General features: G+C 40.0%; 1 long non-coding RNA gene across 1 annotated transcript in view; it reads left to right on the forward strand.

The window, feature by feature from the left end:
• The first annotated feature begins 12096 nt into the window (after nt 1–12096).
• The window catches only part of LOC131274740 (uncharacterized), an 82275-nt gene continuing 79267 nt past the window's right edge, over nt 12097–15104 (forward strand). Inside the window, exons 1-2 of the long non-coding RNA XR_009182017.2 lie at nt 12097–12180; nt 13153–13218. This is a non-coding gene — a long non-coding RNA (uncharacterized lncRNA). The remainder of the gene's footprint in view (nt 12181–13152; nt 13219–15104) is intronic.

The following is a 15104-nucleotide window of genomic DNA, read 5'->3' on the forward strand; positions in this document are numbered from 1 at the left end:
ATAACTCTGGAGCCTAGATTGTGAAATTCTACACATTACAACCAGTGTTGAGGTATAAACGTGCAGCAAGGCTTAGTGTGTTGTCCTCTCAGATGAAATCTGGATTTTATGATGTGTAAGAAATGGGTACTATGGGGTCTCCAGAGCCTAGAATGGGACCAGGGGAAGATATCCAAGAGGCTTCTAGGCCTCTCGCAATAACCCTCTAATCATAATGGTAGGTCGCATCTTCCTTTCCTCTATCCATTGTTATTTATAGAAAATGACTGCTTCTGGGAAGCAGATTTTGCTCAATGGATAGGGTGTCCGCCTACCACATGGGAGGTCCAGGGTTCAAACCCAGGGCCTCCTGACCCATGTGGTGAGCTGGCCCAGGCGCAGTGCTGATGAGCACAAGGAGTGCCGTGCCACTCAGGGGTGTTCCATGTGTAGTGGGGTCCCACAAGCAAGGAGCGCGCTCCTCAAGGAGAGCCGCCCCACACGAAAAAAGCGCAGCCTGCCCAGGAGTGGTGCCGCACACCCGGAGAGCTGATGCAGCAAGATGACTCAACAAAAAGAGACACAGATTCCTGGTGCCTCTGACAAGAATACAAGCAGACACAGAACACACAGCAAATGGACACAGAAAGCAGACAATTGGGGGAGGGGGGTAGGATGGGGGAGAGAAATAAATTAAAAAAAAAGTGATTGCTTTTATTTGGTTTATAGAAATCCCCCTTCATCTGCTGTAGAACAACTCTTTCCCATTAGGGGATTTCTAATTTGTAGCAAAGCTAGGGTTTCAAATTTTATTGCTATATGGAGAGAAATTTGTTAGAATTTATTTGATGCATTGCTGTAGCTTTTGTTAGCCCTGTCAGGCTTGTAAACGGATAAAGAGATTTACCCTTCACTTACAAGGGAAGCACATGGAGCTTTGAAGAAATCTGCCCTGGAAATGAGTAATTTGACCAGTCCTCCTATTTCAGATGAGAAATCCAAGGACTAGAGAAGTGAGGTTATATGTGTAGAAGCAAATTACTGTTGTTATTTGAATAGAATCTTGAAGGATGAAAAGAATTAACCAAGTGAGGGAATGTAGAAAGAACATTCCAGGGAGGAGCAAAGAGATGGGGATTGGAAGAGCCTGGAGTGTTGGGAGAACGGCAAGGGTTGCTTCCAGCTGGAGGTGTGGTGGGTGCTGGGGCTAGCACAGGAGGAATGGGTGAGACGATGACATCTGCTCCTCTGAAAATCAATGACAGCTCTTCTAGGAAGGCCAAATGGTGAGAGACGCCTTTGGGAATACCACTCTAGCAGAGATTGGAGAATGGATTAGTGGGGGACAAGGTGAAGCACAGAGAGATAATCTGAGTTTCCATAGTTGATGACAGTTTTCTGCTCAGTGTCCATTCCCCATTCTTTTGTGTTTTTTTTTGGAAATAGCGTCTCTCCTTTTATCTCTAACTGCTCCTGTCCTGCTCCATAGGATTTGGTGAGGCCTCCATCACTGACCTTTGCCCCTTCTCTTCAATCAGAACACACAGTTTCCTTGCATGGACAATGGTGGGACCTCCTCTTGGTGGTACTCTGTTCCATCCAAGAAACAGACATATGAATAAGCTCTATCAATCAGATCCTGTTTTAGGACTCAAAGGCTGCCATGGGAGACAGAAGCGTTCTCTTCTTTTAGGGTTCCTAAATAGAAATGATGGAAGGCCGGGTCAACCATTAGCCATCTTCCCAGAAGAAAACCCTTCACAGTAAGAGGAAAAAGCCTCAGCATACAAAGAAGCAGAGGCGGTAGGTGGGTAGAGTCCTGCTTCCTGGTGTCTAATTGTTCTGGGCCCCACGGTTTGTTTGTTTTTTTTTCTGCTCTGTGGGCTTCCCAATTTCCCTCCTTTTGGAAAACCAAGTCCCCCTGCCTCCTTTTTTTGTTTAGGCTAGATTGAGTTAGGTTTCTATCCCTTCCTACTGAAATAATTCTGATAAATGCAGAATTTAATGCAGCATACCATTTGGAAATAGAAGCACATCTGAGATATGGCAGTGGCATTAGGAATTGGTGTGAGAAGAATTTAGAAGGTGTAATCAACAAGGCTTGCTTGGTTAAATGATTGGATTAAAGGAGAGGAATGAAAGACCCTTGGGAGGACTGCATAGATGAATGGGCCATTCTTTGAGAAAGAAATAAAAAGGAGATTATAAAAGTAATAAAATTTTGCCTTTGCAAACTTCCTTAGACTTATTATTTATAAACCTTCTTGGGGACAGGGACCATATCTTATTTACTTTTGTCTCTCCAGTGCCCAATATAACATATTGGACATACTGTGGGGGTGCCATGATATCTAGTCAATATAAAATAAAAATTCAGAGCTTCAAAGGCAAAACATCTCTTCACAGCCAACAAAACATATGGGCCAAGTTCTTTAGGTTAAAGATGTTTGTGTCAATCCTCAGTTCCCTGAAGTGTTCCTCATTATGTATAGAAAAAGTCTATATGCCAAAGGTCACTAGAATCATATTCAATGACAGTCACCAAGTCTTTCGAAAAGGAGAAAAAAGAAGTAAACTCATAGTGTTATCAAAAGGAAGGTTGACTACATAAACATATTGATAACATGAAAGATACTTTCTTCTTAGGATAAATAGGTTTAAATACTTTTATTCCCCTGTTCTCTCTTTAAAGTACTCAAGGGTGGGAATTCCTGAGGAAAGAAATCATGCTTTACAGCTACCTATTGCAACTAGTAGCCCACATTGCATACACAGGGACTCAGTAAATGTTTGCTGGAAATAGCTATGATTGGAAGTCATTGATAACTGTGGTAGACTGAATTATGCACTCCAATTTACACATGTTCTTTTTTTTTTTTCCACTCTAATCCATACTTTATTCCTCCATCCTGTGGACCCTGAGAGGGTTATGTCCAGTCCCCCTCTACATCAAGAGGGGGCTTAGATTCCACATGGATGATGGATGCAATTCTCCTGCTTGCCGCTGTAGGCACTCTTGGCTCCCTGGTGTGGTGGTTGACCCTCTTCACCTCCCTGTCAGCTGGCCAGGGTAAGTCCAACAGACCAGAGGGTAGGAGCTGCAAGTCTGCTGAGGCCCAGGGCCTGGTCATCACATGGACAGTCTAGAGATTCTGGTCTCCTGAGTATACACCAACCCAAATGCCAACCACAGGTCTGGTAAAAGTGACAGAAGACACATGTGTAGAAAGGTCATATCTGAGTCCAACTCTATCACACTCAGGAACACAAACTACAAAGTAGGGCCAACTGACATGGCACTGAACTCCAGAGCCATCTGCCATGACCATAGAACCTGTGGGTATCTGTAGCCCTCAGGAGAACCAGCACCAGGGTATCCATCTACCTTGGCTGTCTCTGGTACCCTGGCTGAGGCATGCATAAGCATTACCCCTCTGATGACCTCTCAGATCTTTTTTTCGAGACTCATAGCTATATAAACTCACTTGTCCTTTCCATTTCCCCCTTTTACCCAAAGTCAAAAAGCAGTTTTTAACACTTGATACTACATGTAGGCTGAGATATTCTGCTGGTTTGAGTTGACTTCTTTGTTCATGGTCTTTTTCTAGTTATATCATCAGCTGGTGCTTGGTAGTAATCCCTTGGTGCCAGGGAGGCTCATCCCTGGGAGTCATGTCCCACACTGGCAGGAGGGCAATGCATCTATATGCTGAGTTTGACTTAGAGTGTGGCCGTATTTGAGCAACATGGAGGCTCTCAGGAGGTAACTTTTAGGCTCTCTGCAGCTCTAGACCTAGTTCATATTTCAGGCACACAGCTCATAATTGGAGCCATTAGTATCAAGGCCTCATCGTTGGACCATCCATCTTTATTGGTCTTTGCCATCGCACTTGGGGGATTGTTACTGTTCCATTGGGGAATGTGATAGAGCTCTCTGGCCAGGAACTCAGTGCTCTCTCAGCTGTCGTTTCCAACTGAAACCACTATGAAAATATCCAAACCTTTCTATGTACCCTGTATACATGCCCTGGAGAACTCCCTCCCAACTATGTGCCCCCCCACCAATAACACCCCACACCATAGTTCCCCAGTCATAGTTCTCCCCCGCCATAGTTGAACCTCTCTGTAGTCCAAAACTTCTTCAAAAAGGAAGCCCAATATATTGCCAGATTCCACTAATAGTAAAATGGAATATAGTGATGGGTTTAAAGGTTAGATATAGAATATATAGTAATTTAGAAAAATTAAAAAAAATTGGGGTATGAAAAAATGGAAAAATGGAAAAATGAAAAAATGAAAAAGCTTTGTTTTGATGTATTGCCTTTCATCGCTGCTATAGGTGTTGCCCTGTATGTAACAGTGGTAAGGCAATTTCTCCCAATTTTCCCTAAGTGTCTACATTCTTTCTGTTTTTTTTTTCTAATTATTAAATTTGTCTTCACATAAGTTTTAGTTCACAGAAATTCACATATACAATATGTAGTACTCTCACATATCCAACATCAAACCCTCTATCCCATCCCCAGCAATGATCTTTTTACATGTTCATATTATATTTGCTGCAGCTGATGTACAGATTTTAAAACAATAGCTTTCAACCATGGTTCCATTTGGGTTTATATTATGGTTTATATTTTAGACTATACAATTTTCTAAATTTTTAGTAATCTTATATTTTACATTATGGTTTACATTTTAGCCTATAGACTTTCATACATTTTTGGTGTAATTTAACATGTTCTCTATCCATCATTGCATGATCTTGTGGAATATTTCCATTGCTCCACAGTTACACTGATTCCATCTATTCAATACCTCTTTCCCTTCCCCTCAGGGCCCACCATGACAATCAATCTTCATTACTTGAAGGACTATATTCATAGATACTTACAACAATGTTGAGGGCTTGACACACTTGAATGCCCTAATTGGGAGAAACCAATTCTCTTGAGAGATAAAATTCCCTCTGTTTGAGAACATCAGTCCTCCCCAGGATATGGGTATACCTTCACTCTCATTGTATGGGTCTCCACCCAATGATATAACCCACTATGACAAAATGAGCACTCACACACTCCTTAGAAGCTTGCCCTGTGTCATTTGTCCCCCCCGTTCCCCTTAAGCATCTTAAACAGGTAACCTTCTGTATTATATTTTCTGAAGAATTTTCTCTACATTATAATTTCAAGCACATACTTGACAATCTCCTATGTACAAATGTTCCCTGCACTCTCCCCCCAATTTCTTGGGCCATCTGACCCATACTCCCATCCTTAGCCCCCCTCAAGCCCACAAAGCCCCATGCAAAAGTATCCCTATGCCCCCATTTTATCTCTTCCCTGTACAAATACTTACCTCCAGCTTATCATAGATTTCACCCATGTAGGTATCAGCTCACAACCTTCCTCTACCCCCAACTTCTTTTAAGTTTATCATTCAGTCTCAAGCTCTCTGAGACAGCTTGGTCTACTTATTTCATATCATTGAGGTCATGTAGTATTTGTCCTTCAATGCCTGGGTTGCTTCACTCAACATAAGGTTCTCAAGATTCATCCATGTTATCACATGTGTTTGTACTGTATTTGTTCTTATAGCTGAATAGTATTCCATTGTATGTATAGACCACATTTTATTTATCCATTTATCTGTTGATGGGCATTTGGGTTGATTCCAACTTTTGGCAATAGTGAACAATGCTGCTATGAACATGGGTGTGCCTATATCGGTTTGTGTCCTTGTTATCAGTTCTACTGGGTATATACCCAGCAGTGGAATTGCTGTGTCATATGGCAAATCTATAGCCAGTTTTTTGAGAAACCACTGAACTGTCCTCCAGAATGGCTGGATCCTTCTGCATTCCCACCAGCAGTGGATGAATGTTCCTATTCCTCCACATCCTCTCCAACAATTGTAGTCTTCTGATTTTTTGATAGCCAGTCTTATGGGAGTAAGATGGTATATCATTGTTGTTTTGATTAGCATTTCCCTAATAGCTAGTGATTTTGAGCATTTTTTCATGCGTTTTATAGCTATTTATATATCTTCTTTGGAGAAGTGTCTGTTCAAATCTTTTTCCCATTTTTTTAAATGGGCTGTTTGTCTTTTTGTTTTCAAGATATAGTAGTTCTTTATATATGTAAGATATAAGTCTCCTATCAGATATATGGTTACCAAATATATTCTCCCACTGTGTAGGCTCTCTTTTCACTTTCTTGACAAACTCCTTTGAGGTGCAGAAGGCTTTCATTTTGAGGAAGTCCCATTCATCTATTGGTTCTTTTGCTGCTCATGCTTTTGGTGTGAAGTTCATGAAGCAGTTTCCTATTACAAGGTCCTGTAGATGATTCCCTACATTGCTTTCCAAGGTCTTTATGGTTTTGACTCTTATATTTATATCCTTGATCCATCTTGAGTTGATTTTTGTATAAGGTGTGAGTTGGTAATCCTCTTTCATTCTTTTACATATGGATATCCAGTTCTCCAGGCACCATTTGTTGAATAGGCCATTCTCTCCCAGTTGAGAGGGTTTGGTGGCCTTGTCAAACACCATATGGCTGTATATATGAGGATCTATATCAGAACCCTCAATTCGGTTCCATTGGTCAGTCTGTCTATCCTTGTGCCAATACCATGCTGTTTTCACTACTGTAGCTTTGTAGTATGTTTTGAAGTCAGGTAGTGTGAGTCCTCCAATTTCATTTTTCTTTTTCAATATGTCTTTGGCTATTTGGGTCCTCTTTCCTTTCCAAATAAATTTCAGAGTTAGTTTCTCCAATTCATTAAAGAGTGCTGTGTTGATTTTTATTGAGACTGCATTGAATGTGTAGATCAGTTTTGGTAGGATAGACATCTTAATAATATTTAGTCTTCCTATCCATGAATAGGGAATATTCTTCCATTTATTTATGTCTTCTTTGATTTCCTTGAGCAGTGTTGTGTAGTTTTCTGTGTATAAGTTTTTTACATCTTTAGTTAAATTTATTCCTAGGTATTTGAAATTTTAATTTACTATTGTATATGGTATTTGATTCCTGATTTCCTCCTGAGATTGCTCATTATTGGTGGACAGAAATGCTACTGGTTTTTGTACATTGATCTTATAACCTGCAACTTTACTAAACTCATTTATGAGTTCTAGAAGCTTTGTTGTAGACTTCTCAGGGTTTTCTCTGTATAGGATCATATCATCTGCAAATAGTGACATTTTTTCTTCCTTTCCAATTTGGATGATTTTATGCCTTGTTCTTGCCTCAGTACTTGAGCAAGTACTTTTAAAACTATGTTAAACAGAAAGGGTGATAGTGGTCATCCTTGTCTTGTTCCTGATCTTAGAGGGAAAGATTTTAAGATTTCACCATTGTAAATGATGTTAGCTGTGTGTTTTTCATATATACTCTTTATCATGTTCAGAAAGTTTCCTTTTATTCCTATCTTTTGCAGTGTTTTTATCAAGAAAGGGCACTTCATTTTGTCAAATGCTTTTTCTGCATCTATAGATATGATCATATGATTTTTTTCCTTCAATCTGTTTATATGGTGTATTACATTAATTGATTTTCTTATATTGAGCCATCCTTGCATACTCAGAATGAATCCCACTTGGTCATGGTGTGTAATTTGTTTAATGTGTTGCTGAATATGATTAGCAAGTATTTTGTTGAGGATTTTCATGTCTAGGTTCATTAGAGAGATTGCTCTGTAATTTTCCTTTCTTGTGGTGTCTTTGTTTGTCTTTGGTACTAGAGTAATTTTGGTGTTATAGAATGAATTAAGCAATGTTCCCTCTGTTTTGATTTTTTGGAAGAGTTTAAGCAAGATTGGTGTTAGTTCTTTCCAGAATGTTTGGTAGTTTCACCTGTGAAGCTGTCTGGCCCAGGGCTCTTCTTAGTTGGGAGGTTTTTAATGACTGCTTTTATCTCTTCACTTGTGATTGGTTTGTTGAGATCGTCAATTTCTTCTTTTGTCAATGTAAGCTGCTTATGTATTTCTAGGAATTTGTCCATTTCCTCTAAATTGTCCTTCCTGTTGGAATATAGTTTTTCAAAGTATCCTCTTACGATAGTCTTTATTTTTGTGGGGTCAGTGGTGATATCTCCTTTCTCATTTTGTATATTTGCATATTCTCTCTTTATTTCTTTGTTAGTCTAGTGAAGGGTTTGTCAATTTTATTGATTTTCTCAAAGAACCAGCTCTTGGTTTTGTTTGTTTTTCAAGTGCTTTTATTTTCTATTTCATTTAGCTCTGCTCTGATCTTTGTTATTTCTTTCTTTCTTCTTCCTTTGAGGTTAGTTTGTTGTTTTTTTTACTAATTCCTGCAAGTGTGCAGTTAGTTCTTCCATTTTAGCTCTTTCTTCTTTTTTGATGTGTGAATTTATGGCTATAAATTTTCCTCTCAGTACTGCTTTTGCTGCATCCCATAAGTTTGGATATGTTGTGTTATCATTTTCATTAGTTTCAAGGTAGTTATTAATTTCTTTTGAAATTTCTTCCTTCACCTACTATTTTTCTAAGAGTATGTTGTTTAACTTCCAAATCTTGGTGCCATATCTGGGTCTCTGGCCCTTGCAAATTTCCAATTTCATTCCCAGTAGTCAGAGAAATTATTTTGTATGATTTCAATCTTTTTGAATTCATTGAGACTTTTTCTGTGGTCTAGCATGTGGTGTATCTTGGAGAATGATCCATATGCACTTGAGAAGAATGTATATCCTTTGTATTTGGGTGTAATATTCTGTATATGTTTATTAGATCCAGGTCCTCTAATATATTGTTCAAAGTCTTTGTTTCTTTATTGATTCTCTTTTGAGATGGTTCTGTCCAAAGTTGATAGTGGTGTATTAAAGTCCCCCACTATATTTGTAGAGGCAACTATTCCTTTACTTAGGTTTTCCAGTGTTTGCCTCACATATTTGGAGTCACCCTTGCTAGGAGCATAAATGTTTATCATTGTTCTTTTTCTTGAAAGATTACCACTTTCACTAATATGTAGTGTCCATCTTTGTCTCTCACAATTGTTTTGCATTTAGAGTCTATTTTGTCTGATGTTAATAAACTGCTCCTGCCCTTTTTTAGTTATTGTTTGCTTGTAAGATTGTTTTCCAGCCATGCACTTTCAAACTCCTTGAATCCCTGGTTCTAAGATGTATTTCTTGTAGACAGCATATGGATGGGTCATATTTCCTTATCCAATCTTCCAGTCTGAGTCTCTTGACAGGTGGGTGTAATCCATTGACATTCAGTGTTATTACTTTCAAGGAATTACTTATATTAGTCATATTTTCTTTGGATTTATGTTTGCCATATTTTGTTTGATTTTCTTTTTCTGTTTTTGTCTTTTTAGTTGCTCTTTCACTCTCCTTCAACTCTGGCTGTCTTGTTTTTTTTCTCTCTTCCTGGAGGACTCCCTTTAGTATTTTTTGAAAGGTAGGATTCTTGTTCACATATTCTCTTAGTTTCTGTTTATCTGTGAATATTTTGAACTCTCCATCATTTTTGAATGCTAACTTTGCTGGATAGAGTATTCTTGGTTGGAAATTTTTTTCTTTTAGTACTTTGACTATGTCATACCACTATCTTCTTGCCTCCATGGTTTCAGATGAGAAATCAGCACTTAATCTTATGGAACCTCCTTTGTATGTGATGGTTCCCTTTTCTCTTGCTGCTTTTAGTATTTTCTCTTTGTTTTGAGCATTGGATAATTTGACAAGTATATGTCTTGGGGCAGGCCTGTTGGGTTTTATGCTATTTGGGGTGCACTGTGCTTCCTGGACATGTACATCCATCTCCCTCAATAGGTTTGGGAAATTTTCAGCCATTATTTCCTCCCACACCCCTTCTGTCCCCTTTCCCTTATCTTCTCCTTCAGGGATGCCTATAATGTGTATGCTTGAGCATTTTGCATTGTCATTCAGGTCCCTAAGTCCCTGCTGGATTTTTTCTATCTTTTTATCGATCAGTTCTACTATCTGCTTGATTTCAGATGTACTGTCTTCCACATCACTAATTCTTTCCTCTGCCTCTTTGAGTCTGCTTTTATTTGCTGAGAGTGTAATTTTGATTTCTTGAATTGTGCTATTCATCACCATCATATCCATTATTGTTTTGTGTATGATTGCAATTTCTTCTGTATTCTCTCCAAGTGTTTTCCTCATTTTTTTTTTAAGATTTATTTTATTTATTTATTTCTCTCCCCTTCCCCTCCACACCCCGGTTGTCCATTCTCTGTGTCTATTTGCTGCGTCTTCTTTGTTCGCTTCTGTTGTTGTCAGTGGCACGGGAATCTGTATTTCTTTTTGTTGCATCATCTTGTTGTGTCAGCTCTCCGTGTGTACGGTACCATTCCTGGGCAGGCTGCACTTTCTTTCGTGCTGGGCAGCTCTCCTTACGGGGCACACTCCTTGCGTGTGGGGCTCTCCTATGTGGGGTGGGGGGCACCCCTGCGTGGCACAGCACTCCTCGCACGCATCAGCGCTGTGCATGGGCCAGCTCCACACAGGTCAAGGAGGCCCTGGGTTTGAACCGTGGACCTCCCATGTGGTAGATGGACACCCTAACCACTAGGCCAAGACCACCGCCCTCCTCATATTCTTAATCTCTTCCTTCACTTCATCAAATTGGTCCCTAGTATATGTTTTGAGAGCTTTAATTACTTGTTCAATTTTCTGCTCCTCTTCCTGGTTTTTAGTTTGTTCATTGGATTGAGGCATATTTTCCTGATTATTGGTTTGGTTTGTAGTTTTTTGTTGCTATCTGGTCATCATTTTATCTTGACAGGTTTAATCAGTTGCTTAGCTTCTTTGTCTTGTTTGGGGTTTAAGTAGTTGTTGTTTTTGCATGCCTGTTAAGTATTCTCTTTGTCACTTTGTTCTTCTTATTCTATTTCCTTGTTGTTGGCTAAATTCACTTGAAGGATAATATTAGGGCCAGAGAAAGCAGAAGGAGTAAGAAAAGAAAATGAATCATAGTAGTATTGATAGTAAATATTACCAGAGGAACCATGTGAGATCTAGGAGAATGGGTGTGAGACTCATGTAAGGTACGTAGAGTTATAACAGTAAGAAAATTAGAGTACATATAATGAGATAATAAATTGAATATGGGGAGGAATATAGTGTGAATTAAAAGATCAGTGTGTTCAGAAGAGAGGGAAAGAGAAAAGAAAGGACAATAATATAAAGAGTGAGTATAAGACAGAAAACACAACAAAGATATTAGAAATAAAAAGTCAGATAAATAGGGGGCAAACAAAGAGAGGTGTAATTTAAGAGAAACAATAAATGATGGAGAATAGAAATATGTAGAGGAAAGGGGGTAGTGTTGGTGGCCGAAATCAATACACACAGAAAAGAGGAAATGGAGGGTGAGGAAATACAGCAAATGTGAAGCACTCTCTGCAGCACCTAATGTAAAAAGAATAAAAAAGAAGAAAAAGGAAAAAAGAAAAAAAAAGGGCCAAAGGGAGGGGGGAAGCAAACAAGAAAAAGAAAAAGAGAAAAAAAGAAAAAAAGAAAGAAGAAAGGGTCTTGGGGGTATAAAGAGGAAGGAAAAACAAGAAGACAAACCAAACAAATACTAGGGAAACTTTAAAGCAAGGAATTCTCTTTTCAGTTAAATAAAATGCTTAGGGATCTGAATTTCCCCCTTTCACCTTTCCTCACTTCTCTCTCTCCCAGGGCAGCAGGAAAGCTGCCTGAGAAGTCTGGTAGGAGATTCAAGTGGGTCCTTGTTGAACCAGCTCTGCACAGAAAACAATGACTCTTAATTTCCAGAGAGAGAGCACCCACACCTCACCAGGAACCCCAAGTTTGCTATTGGAAGCTTGGAAAGCACCTCCTACAGTCCCTCTCCTTTAGGTGTGCTACCAGAGGGCTAGTTGATTTTCTGACTCCACCTTCTCCCAGACCAAGTTTCCTATTCCAGGGGGTTTAGGTTAACTGGGCTTTCTCAGCAGATTCACCACTGCTTTCTTCCCAAACTCTCCCCAAGATAGCTGGTATGCTCCTCCAAGTGCAAACAGAAAAAAAAAAAAAGGGGGGGGGACGACAGAATATTGAACCCGGACTCGCCCGGCCCCTCTGGTGCACCTCCCACTTAATCCCTCCCACTCACAGAGTCAGTCCAAAACCGGAGGGCTAGGGCGATCCGGGACCTCCGGGAGCACTGGACCTGGGAAAGGGAAGTCCCGGACACTGCAGACTCAGGGTATGTAGGTCTGTGGAATGTGGGCTATGGGGGCTTAGGGGACACAGATATGGGGACCACGCATCTGGGGATCACAGGACCCAGGAATGCCGCCACACAACCGACAGTTCTCAGGGAACACCGTGGCAGCCAGCCCTAGGGGGAAGGCTCCCGCCTCCCCACAGTTTCCGACCTCTGTACTTGTTACTTGCAATTCTACCTTTAGCAAGCCCCCAAAATAGCCCCCTCTGGCAAGACTCCAACGGCACTCGGCTGCTTCTTTGCAGGAAAGACTGTGAGCTGCACTCGCTCAGACGCCATCTCGCCCCAAGCCCTGGACATGTTCTTAATCGGCATTCCTGGGGAGGGGGTGAGCCCACTGGGAAAGGATCTCTTGAAGATGTTATTTTTCGTGTAGGTAGAGCCCAACTGAAGTCGGATTTTAATCCATATTACTTGTGTACTTTATGAGCAGAAGAAATTCAGAGATTCTTGGAGAAAGCCACAGGGAGGGGCAGGAAGCTGGAGGTCAATGGGACCCAAAAGACGAGGGAGAGGACATCCATGTGACAAGAGGCAGGAATACCAGCCAAGGAGCCCCAAGGATTGCTGACAGCCAGCACCAGCATTTTATAGACTTTGGAGAGAAAGTATTGCCTAGCTAACATCTCTAGTTTGCAAATTTCCTAGGCTTAAAACTGTGACCCAATAAATTCCCGTTGTTTAAGTCCATCCATTGTGTGGTATTTGTCATGGCAGCCTAGTAAACTAACACTATACCATAGGGGCCTTTCCGAGGTGTCTCTTTATTAGGGAATTAATAATACATGAGTGTAGTGCTTAAATGTTTTTAATTCAGCCTGGACACCCCATACTGTGCATATAGAATCCATAGAACCCTGAGAATGAGAGAAAACATATGTGTAAATGACAGCCTGAATATGTATGAATTGATTAACAGATTGAAAATGTGTTTCTTCTTTTTTTTTTTAGGTAGTGGTATTGCAGATGGACACTAGAATCTTGCTCATTAACATCTGAAGTCAGTGACTACATTTGGTAAATTGGGAAACAGGTCTTTGTATTTAAATAGAGCAGGAAGTTTGCTTGCAGTTTACTCTTGCCCAACACATAGGTTTTAAGGGAATTGCTTTTTACAAATTTTAGTCGACCAGCTGATGATGTGCTATGTCCTTTCTGTCTGACTATAAAGAATATAAAAGATCTCTAGGATGTAAAATGTAGCAGTTGTTTTACTGACTCTGACAACTTTTCAAACTTTGTGAAAAATCATGTGAGGTGAAATTTATGTGCCCACATCCACATAACATTTCTTTCTTTGTCCACTCAACTTGCTATTTCTTTAAACCAGGAAGAATTTATGAAAGTCAAAGTATGTATATTTAAGTAAACTTTTGTTATATAGCATTTGTTCCAATGTGACTTGAGAACCTAAACACTTCATGTGTTGGATTTAATAGACTTGATTTGGGTAGTACTTACTCCCACCCTACCCTTTAAACACTTTTTCCACCCCATAGGTCTTAAGTTTTTTTTTTTTTTCCCCTCAATTTTTCTACCATATGAGTTTTTCAAAATTTATCATTTCCCTAAGGTTATAAACAATGAGCTGGTAGGATAAGAAATTCTTGTGCACAGCATTTTTTTTTTTTCCCAAACAAAATTACTTCATGCAATGAAATAACTCAAGTGCTTCCAGTTACATAAGTAACTCTCTGGGATTAAGGCACTTAGCGTGAGACATTAGCTTTCTAGGCCACTAAGTGCCATTTAAAAGAAAGCACTCTAGCAGTTTGCTATACACTGAAGGAGAATAATGCCTTATGCTTTTGCGGTACCTTTCTTCTGAGGAATTTCAAGTGTTTTTTAACCTAGACCATCTTTTTTGTCCTAAAATCATTCCTGGGTAGTAGTCTTTATTCAGGTATTGTTCCCTAAGCATCTCAAGTGATTCATTCAAAGGTGGTTATTGAGCTCCTACTATGTGCTGGATTTACAGAGCAGAGCGAACCCTGATACAGGTCTCAGAGAGACAATCTACCCAGCAGGGATGCCTGAGGAGTGGTTGGAACAGAGGCTGTGGCTAAGGGCTCTAATAGTGCTGCTTGGATATTCTGTAGGAGCAGAGAGGACTGAGTAACTCACTGAGCTTGGGGAGTGAGGCCGTAAAGCTTTTAGAGGGGAGCTGCAGTCAACAAAATGAGGATGGAAACATTTTGCAGATGGAGAACATTTCAGTTTATGCCCAGAGCTATGAAAAATGGATTGGGGAGGGGGACCCTGGGGGGAAGTCTGGGGAGTATCAGAAAAATATGGGCACCTCTTAGAAAGATACATCTCCCAGAGATTCTGCTGTCTTGTACCCCCTTTTGAAAACCACTGTTAATGATGGGAGCGTGTGCCAATTAGTTCATTCAGGCTGTGCAGAAATTTATTGATAATTTCTGTCCTAGGGGGTTATTTCTGCAATCAGAAGCATGAAAATTTATAGGAAGTACATTATCTGTGAAATGCTAGTCTTAAATTATTTGCAATGTAAAATGTGTGTATAATGAAAGGCATCTACAAAACCAAAGACAAGAAATACGTTCTTTTTTAACTCACCCCCAAATATCCCATAGTAGAGTAAAATTCCTCTTCCGCCTTGGCATCTTCCCTGAAGACAGTACTAGTTGTATTTGCAGTTAGTTGGTTGGAATGAGTCGATAAGCATGGAAGAACTGTGAGGCAAGATGTTGAGGGGAGTTAAGAATTTTCTATCATTTCTATGACAGGCCTGGCTTAGAGAGAAATCTTTCTTGGAGATGAGGATGCTACAGTTGTCCCTGGGTGAGCCATCAGAGCAGCCAGGGGCTGGTCTTGACTGGGAAATGAAGGATTCCTGCCACTTAACCATTCGGAGATTCATTTTCTTCATCTATTAA

Source organism: Dasypus novemcinctus, chromosome 20, assembly GCF_030445035.2.
Source record: "Dasypus novemcinctus isolate mDasNov1 chromosome 20, mDasNov1.1.hap2, whole genome shotgun sequence".
In the NCBI taxonomy this organism is placed as follows: domain Eukaryota; kingdom Metazoa; phylum Chordata; class Mammalia; order Cingulata; family Dasypodidae; genus Dasypus; species Dasypus novemcinctus.